This window comes from Microtus pennsylvanicus, chromosome 10 (assembly GCF_037038515.1).
Source record: "Microtus pennsylvanicus isolate mMicPen1 chromosome 10, mMicPen1.hap1, whole genome shotgun sequence".
NCBI classification, from domain to species: Eukaryota; Metazoa; Chordata; class Mammalia; order Rodentia; family Cricetidae; genus Microtus; species Microtus pennsylvanicus.
In genome coordinates, this window is record NC_134588.1 from 103,365,431 (window position 1) to 103,371,868 (window position 6,438).

The 6,438-nt window shown below is 43.6% G+C and overlaps 1 pseudogene; it reads right to left on the minus strand.

The window, feature by feature from the left end:
* Positions 1–5,482: 5,482 nt before the first annotated feature.
* On the minus strand, positions 5,483–5,746 carry LOC142858181 (cytochrome b-c1 complex subunit 6, mitochondrial pseudogene; annotated as a pseudogene).
* Positions 5,747–6,438: the final 692 nt, after the last annotated feature.

Below are 6,438 nucleotides of genomic sequence, written 5' to 3' on the forward strand. Positions count from 1 at the left end.
AGGCTTGATCTCAGGCGCTCGAAAACAACAAAACAGCAGCTCCCATCAAGGACAGAAAAAACAAGGTTCTTCAGATTGTCACAAAGATCTGTTGACCCGAGACATGAGCCTCTGTCCTAAAGACAGTCTGAGGCTACCAATCCCTTGGGATCATAAACTCATGAGCGCCTGTGCTAACACTCTGCTCTCTGACCTAAGCGCATCTCTGCAAAACAAACTCTAACGGGCAACACTCGCAGACCCTGATCCAGCCAATCCCATAGCGCACTTTCTATTCTCCTCCCATCAAATCACAGCACAGGTGAAGGAGGTGCCATCTTACAATTGACCTGGACACTGGGTCTTGGACTAGCACATTCTAAAACATGAGCTTGGCCGGAAAGCTACAGAGAACAGGGCCAAGGGAGTACCAAAGACAGTCCTGGAAGCCAGCATCAAATACGGCCAGCCTGTCCATTTACAAAGCTGCACAGGAACAGACACTGAATACAATAACCAGAGTCACCTGACAGGCAAGCTTATGTAAAAATCCCGCATGTAGGAGGCAGACTCTGGAAAGATGCCATGCTCGGAAGCCTGCCTCAGGAATGTCTTCAGAGGGGCGCATCAAAATTTCTCAAAGGGGCTGGCAAGATGGTTCAGCAGGTGAAGGTGTTTAATTCCAGGCGACCTGAGCAACCACAGGGTGGAAGGACAGAACCAACTCAAACAAGTTGTCTTCTAGCCTCCATGCATGTACCACAGCATATGGGTTACCTACATAGATACACATGCAAGGATGTGCGCGCATGAGTGCACGTGCACACACACACACATACACACACACACACACACACACACACACAAAACAGACAGCCACACACACACACACACACACTTAAATAAATGTTTAACAAAACGGCGAAAAGGGATGTTGTGATTATCGATGAATAAATGCTTTGGTTTGTCTACAGATTGGAGCACAGTATAACAGCATGTGATGGCCTTCCAAAAATCTCCCCTCTTGCATATGCCTCCCCTACCGTGAAAATCCCTATGCACCTGCTTGCAGAGGCTTTTACCGGTCCAGTTAATACTTCCCTATAATGGTCTTCTAGGGCAGGTCTTCTCCACCTTTCCTTTAATCAATGTGTCATGTTGTGATGACCCCTAGCATAAAATTACTTTTGTTGCTACTTCATAACTGCAATTTTCCTACTGTTTGAATGGTAATGTAGATATCTGTTGTGTAGGCTGGTCTTAGGTGATGCCTATGAAAGAGGTAAACATACCCCCAAAGGAGTCTCGATCCACAGCTTGAGGCCTGCTGTTCTAGAGGCTTTGGTTGACCAGCTTTGATTGAAAGGCAACTTTCTAAGTTTGTAAAGCTCGCTATATGATCTTAGAAGTCATCTCTCCGGATCTAGACATTGTTGTGTGTATTTCACAGGTAAGGGAAAAGGGCTGGTTCAAGTGGGTACTTTTGGGGACAAGTGGCTTCATGTGTTAAGCATGATGTGTCAATTCTTGGTTTGTGTCTTTCACAATGATCCAGTTCCATGTTCCTGAGAAACAGGACCTTTGCCTCCTCTGCCTCTGTAGATGTTCTGGCTTCCTCAGACGCCTGGCAGAGCATAGCTAGCTTCTCGGCCTCCCAGACCATCTATCATATTTACAAACAACAGGCACTTTCTTGTAAAGAAATGAAAATACATTATTCAATTTCTTAGCTAGGGTTTAGTTCTACATCTAGAATGCAAAATAAGACTTCTCCTTCTGGCTAACAGGAAGGACATTTCCTAAGCAACTCTCTCTTCTTCATTAAGGCTTCTTTTTCTCTTTCATCTTTAAAAAAAAAACAAAAACAAAACAGGAATCAAAGTATGCATCACACCCTGCGTTAACCTCTGAATAAAAAAAACGAAGTTCCATTTCGGCTAACCAGCAATTTTCTTTCATCTGGAAGAGCTGGGATGAGAGAAGAAACTAGGACTGATCAGCCAAACCACGCCAAGGGTCAGCTAGAGCCAGAGCCCCAGGAAGGTGCCCAGGTGAATGCAAAAAAGAAAGCAGGAGAAGCAGTTGGTGGTTTCTGAGGCACATATATGCATTAAATGCATTTTGAAGGCAGCTCTGTATCTGAAAAAGGGCCAGTCGGTTCAGGTGGGAATTTCCACACTTCTTGTTTCAATAGAAAAGAGCAATGGTTTGAGTTTCTACTTCTTGTTCTGGTATTGCAGCACCAAACCAATAAACATTAATTCGTCCTTACAGCAGCATGAAGATAAACATCGAAGAGAATGGGCACATAAAACAGGGTTTCTAGACTCCAGGAGATTGACATCTAAATTGGGGGGTGGGCAGGGATGAAAATATCTCATAGTGACACTTGAATTTAAGAAAAAAGCTTATTATTTTATTATCCTACAAGGAAGAGCAGAAGAGACAATTGTTGATCTTACACAGACCTTTTAGGCAATACTTTAATACCTTTGTTTGAAAACACCAAGACCAACACTCACTTAAGAGAATATTCCAATATGGATGAACAAAACATATAAAAAAACCAAAAAGATAAAACATAGAGTTATAAACATCCAGAAACTCCAATAAAAAGAGAAAATAATATTTAAAAAATGATTTAAAAGATAAGAAAAATACACAGCTTTCCCAAGACACTGTAATGTTATAAAAAGGAGAAATTCTAACAACAAAGGTTATTGAAAAGTCACAAATTCAACTTTTTAAAGTTTAGCTAATACACCAATATGATATGATGCCCACTTACGAGATAAATAATTCTTTCACAATCCTCTGAAACCATTAAGCCCAATTAAACGCCTTATTTTATAAGTTGCCTTGGTCATGGTGCTTCCTTACCACAATAGGAAAGCAGCCAATGCGATAACTGAGTCCACGAGGTCCTGCATTCAGTCCTCACCACCGTTAAATAAACCAACAAGAGTGCAGGACAGATGGCATCAGCTGATTTTTGAGAGGGTGTTGCGACCACTGAATAAGGGAATAAACAGGACAGCAGATAAATGTATAGGAAAGCCAGATATCCACATATAAAAGAGTTCATTTGGATCTTTATATAAACAGAAAGCTGCTGCAAAACAAATCAAAGACTCAGATGTAAGAGCTAAGACTACTAAAAGAAAAAGAACTGTGGAGGATAGCCTCCATGATAATAAATGAGAAAGTAGTTTTATAGATGGACAGTTTTCATTAAATAAAGCTCTTTTGTGTATCAAATGCCACATTCTAGAGCTAAAAGACAACCAATAGAATAGGAGTAAATGCCTATAAGTCACGTATCATATAAGATTAATATCCAAAATATGTGAACAAATCTTAAATCTCAGCAATGAGAAGCCAACATAGGTAGACAATGAGCGTGAACGGACAATTCCCTCAAGAAGATGCACTGATGGCCAATCGCGCACAAAAGGAGCCCAGCATCATTTGACACTAGGGAAACCAAACGAAAACACCATGAAATCAGGTATAGCAGTGCACGCTTGGAAACTCAGCACTCAGGAAGCAGAGGCAAGAAGTCTGGCCTACGTAGTTCTAGGCTAACATATGCTGCATGGGGATACTGTGTCAAAAATCCCTAGACTACTACTTTGTGTCTATTAGAATGGCTGTTATTTTAAAGGGGGAAATAAACATCTATGAGCCTATAAAGAAATAAAACCTCAATATGTTGCCAGAATGTAAATCTGGACAGTCTTTGTGGATCACAGTTTGGCAATTCTTCCTAAAGCTAAACACAGTATCGCTGCCTGAGTCAGCAAGTCCACTTCTAGGTATATTCCCAGTGAGTCAAATCCAGGAACCAGAAAGTGCACTGGTGTTCACAGCAACAGTCACGATAATCACAACAGGGAAGCAGCCCGGCTGTCTACCAGCAAGTGAACAGGGAAGCAAACTGCAGCGTAGGCTTACAGTGGAGTGTTAGTCTACCTTACAAAGAAATACAGTTCTCAGAGGTGCTAACTACGCCATGGATGAACCTTGAAAGATCGATAGTAAGCGAAATAAGGCAGTGCGTTAGGTCGTTTTCCTGAGGAAGGAAGACTGGGTAGGTTCACAGAAGCACAAGAGTGGTCAGCAGACAGTAGAGAGAGGAAGAGTCAAGAATTACTGTATAGCAGTTACCGTGTTCTTTTTCCCCCCTGCAGATTAGTTTATTTGTTTTCTGTTTTTGTTTGTTTTGTTTTTTTTCAAGACATAGTTTCTCTGTGTAAAACCCTGGCTGTCCTGGAACTAGCTCTTGTAGCCCAGGCTGGCCTCGAGCTCACAGAGATCCACCTGTCTGCCTCCCGAGTGCTGGGATTAAAGGCATGCGCCAGCACCGCCCTGTGCAGGTCAGTTTATTTATTTATTTACTTATTTTGAGTTTTCTATTTTTTTTTATTGAGAAAAGGAAAAAAACAAGTTTCAGCCTCCTCCCAGCTTCCCATTTCCCTCCCCCTCCTCCCACCCTTCTCCCCTCCCCCTAACCTCTCCCTCCCTCTCCAGTCCAAAGAGCAGTCAGGGTTCCCTACCCTGTGGAAAGTCCAAGGTCCTCCCCCCTCCGTCCATGTCTAGGAAGGTGAACATCCAAACTGGCTAGGCTCCCACAAAGCCAGAACATTAAGTAGGATCAAAACCCCGTGCCATTGTCCCTGGCTTCTCATCAGCCCTCATTGTTCACCATGTTCAGAGAGTCAGGTTTTATCCCATGCTTTTTCAGTCACAGTCCAGCTGGCCTTGGTGAGCTCCCAATAGATCAGCCCCACTGTCTCAGTGGGTGGGTGCACCCCTCGTGGTCCTGACTTCCTTGCTCATGTTTTCCCTCCTTCTGCTCCTCATTGGGACCTTGGGAGCTCAGTCCAGTGAGAAGGGGAGGATGGGGGGAACTTGGGGGAAAAGGATGATTGGGATAAAGGAAGGTTGGATAGGGGAGCGTGGAAGCACAATTCTTAGTTAAGGGAGCTACCTTTGGGTTGGCAAGAGACTTGAACCTAGAGTGGCTCCCAGGAGCCCAAGGAGATGTTCCCAGTTAGTTCCTTGAGCAGCTGAGGATAGGGAACCTGAAATGACCCTATCCTACAGCAATACTGACGAATATCTTGCATAGCACCATAGAACCTTCATCTGGTGATGGATGGAGATAAAGACAGAGACCCACACTGCAGGTCAGTTTATTAAGGAGGAATCATTGCTAATTACATGGAAGAGAAGCTACTTGCCATAATTAATGAGGCTCTCAAGAATTTAACGATAAGCGGGGCTGTGGTGGTGCACATCTTTAATCCCAGCACTCGGGAGGCAGAGGCAGGCGGATCTCTGTGAGTTCGAGGCCAGCCTGGTCTACAAGAGCTAGTTCCAGAACAGGAACCAAAAAGCTACGGAGAAACCCTGTCTCAAAAAACCAAAAAAAAAAAAAAAAGAAGAAGAAGAACTTAACGATACACATTAGAAGGCATGACTGATGCGGAAGAATCTGTGTTTAGTTTAAGCTGCTCAGGAGTTTGTGGGCCGTGTAGTGGTCCCAGGCACACAAGATGTCAGAGCGCTCCTCCGTACAGCCCTCTTCCGGCTGTGATTGGGAAGACCATGCTCATCGCAAAGCTCTAGCCGCTCCCAGGCCTTTACACGCTGCTGCAGCTGCTCACATTGCTCTCTCGCTGTTGTTGGGGGTCCACTAATTCTTCCTCTTCCTCCCCTTTGGGGTCTCCGGGTCCAGTATCTTTCATTCGTCCTCTAGTCCCATGTCAGGATGCTGCTCAGGATGCAACACCAAGAGAAACTACTGTACCTACTCCACTCAGGATAAAGATGTGAAATGCCTCTAAATATTTAAGAGCAAATTAATATGAAAATATATTTTATCATCCAATCAAATTCTCATTCATGAATGAATATAAGATAAAGATAGCTTTGGGTCAAGGCAAGATTTTTAAATGTTGTTTTTCATGAATACTGTCTTGAGAGGCATCCAGAACATGTGCTGACATAGTAACATGTTGTTCAGAAGCTTCCTTCCCTAAGTAAAAAGGACAGATATTGTCACTAGATACCCCAAGACCAAGTTCTCGGCACAAAGGGGATTTTATTTACCCCAGAGGAACAAAGGGCAGGGAATAAGAGACAATGACAGGAGATGGGAGATGGGGGAGAGGGGGAAAGGAACAAGGGAGAGGATAAATGATATTTGCTCTGGAGGGAAAGGGGGCTGCTTCCGGATAGAGAGGAGACAGACATGGCACATAGGGAAATTGCAGTTTATAAAGGTGAAAGGGGAAACCCTATGTTAGGATGAGGTATTTAACTTTAATTGAACAGGCTAATTAGGGAAGCCAAAGGGGTCTTTTGATTGCTGGACTTCAATACTTTGACAGCTGGGCCTTGGTAGTCAGCCTCAGGAGAAGGAAGAAGCCAAATAAGGGACTAGACCTTGGTAGC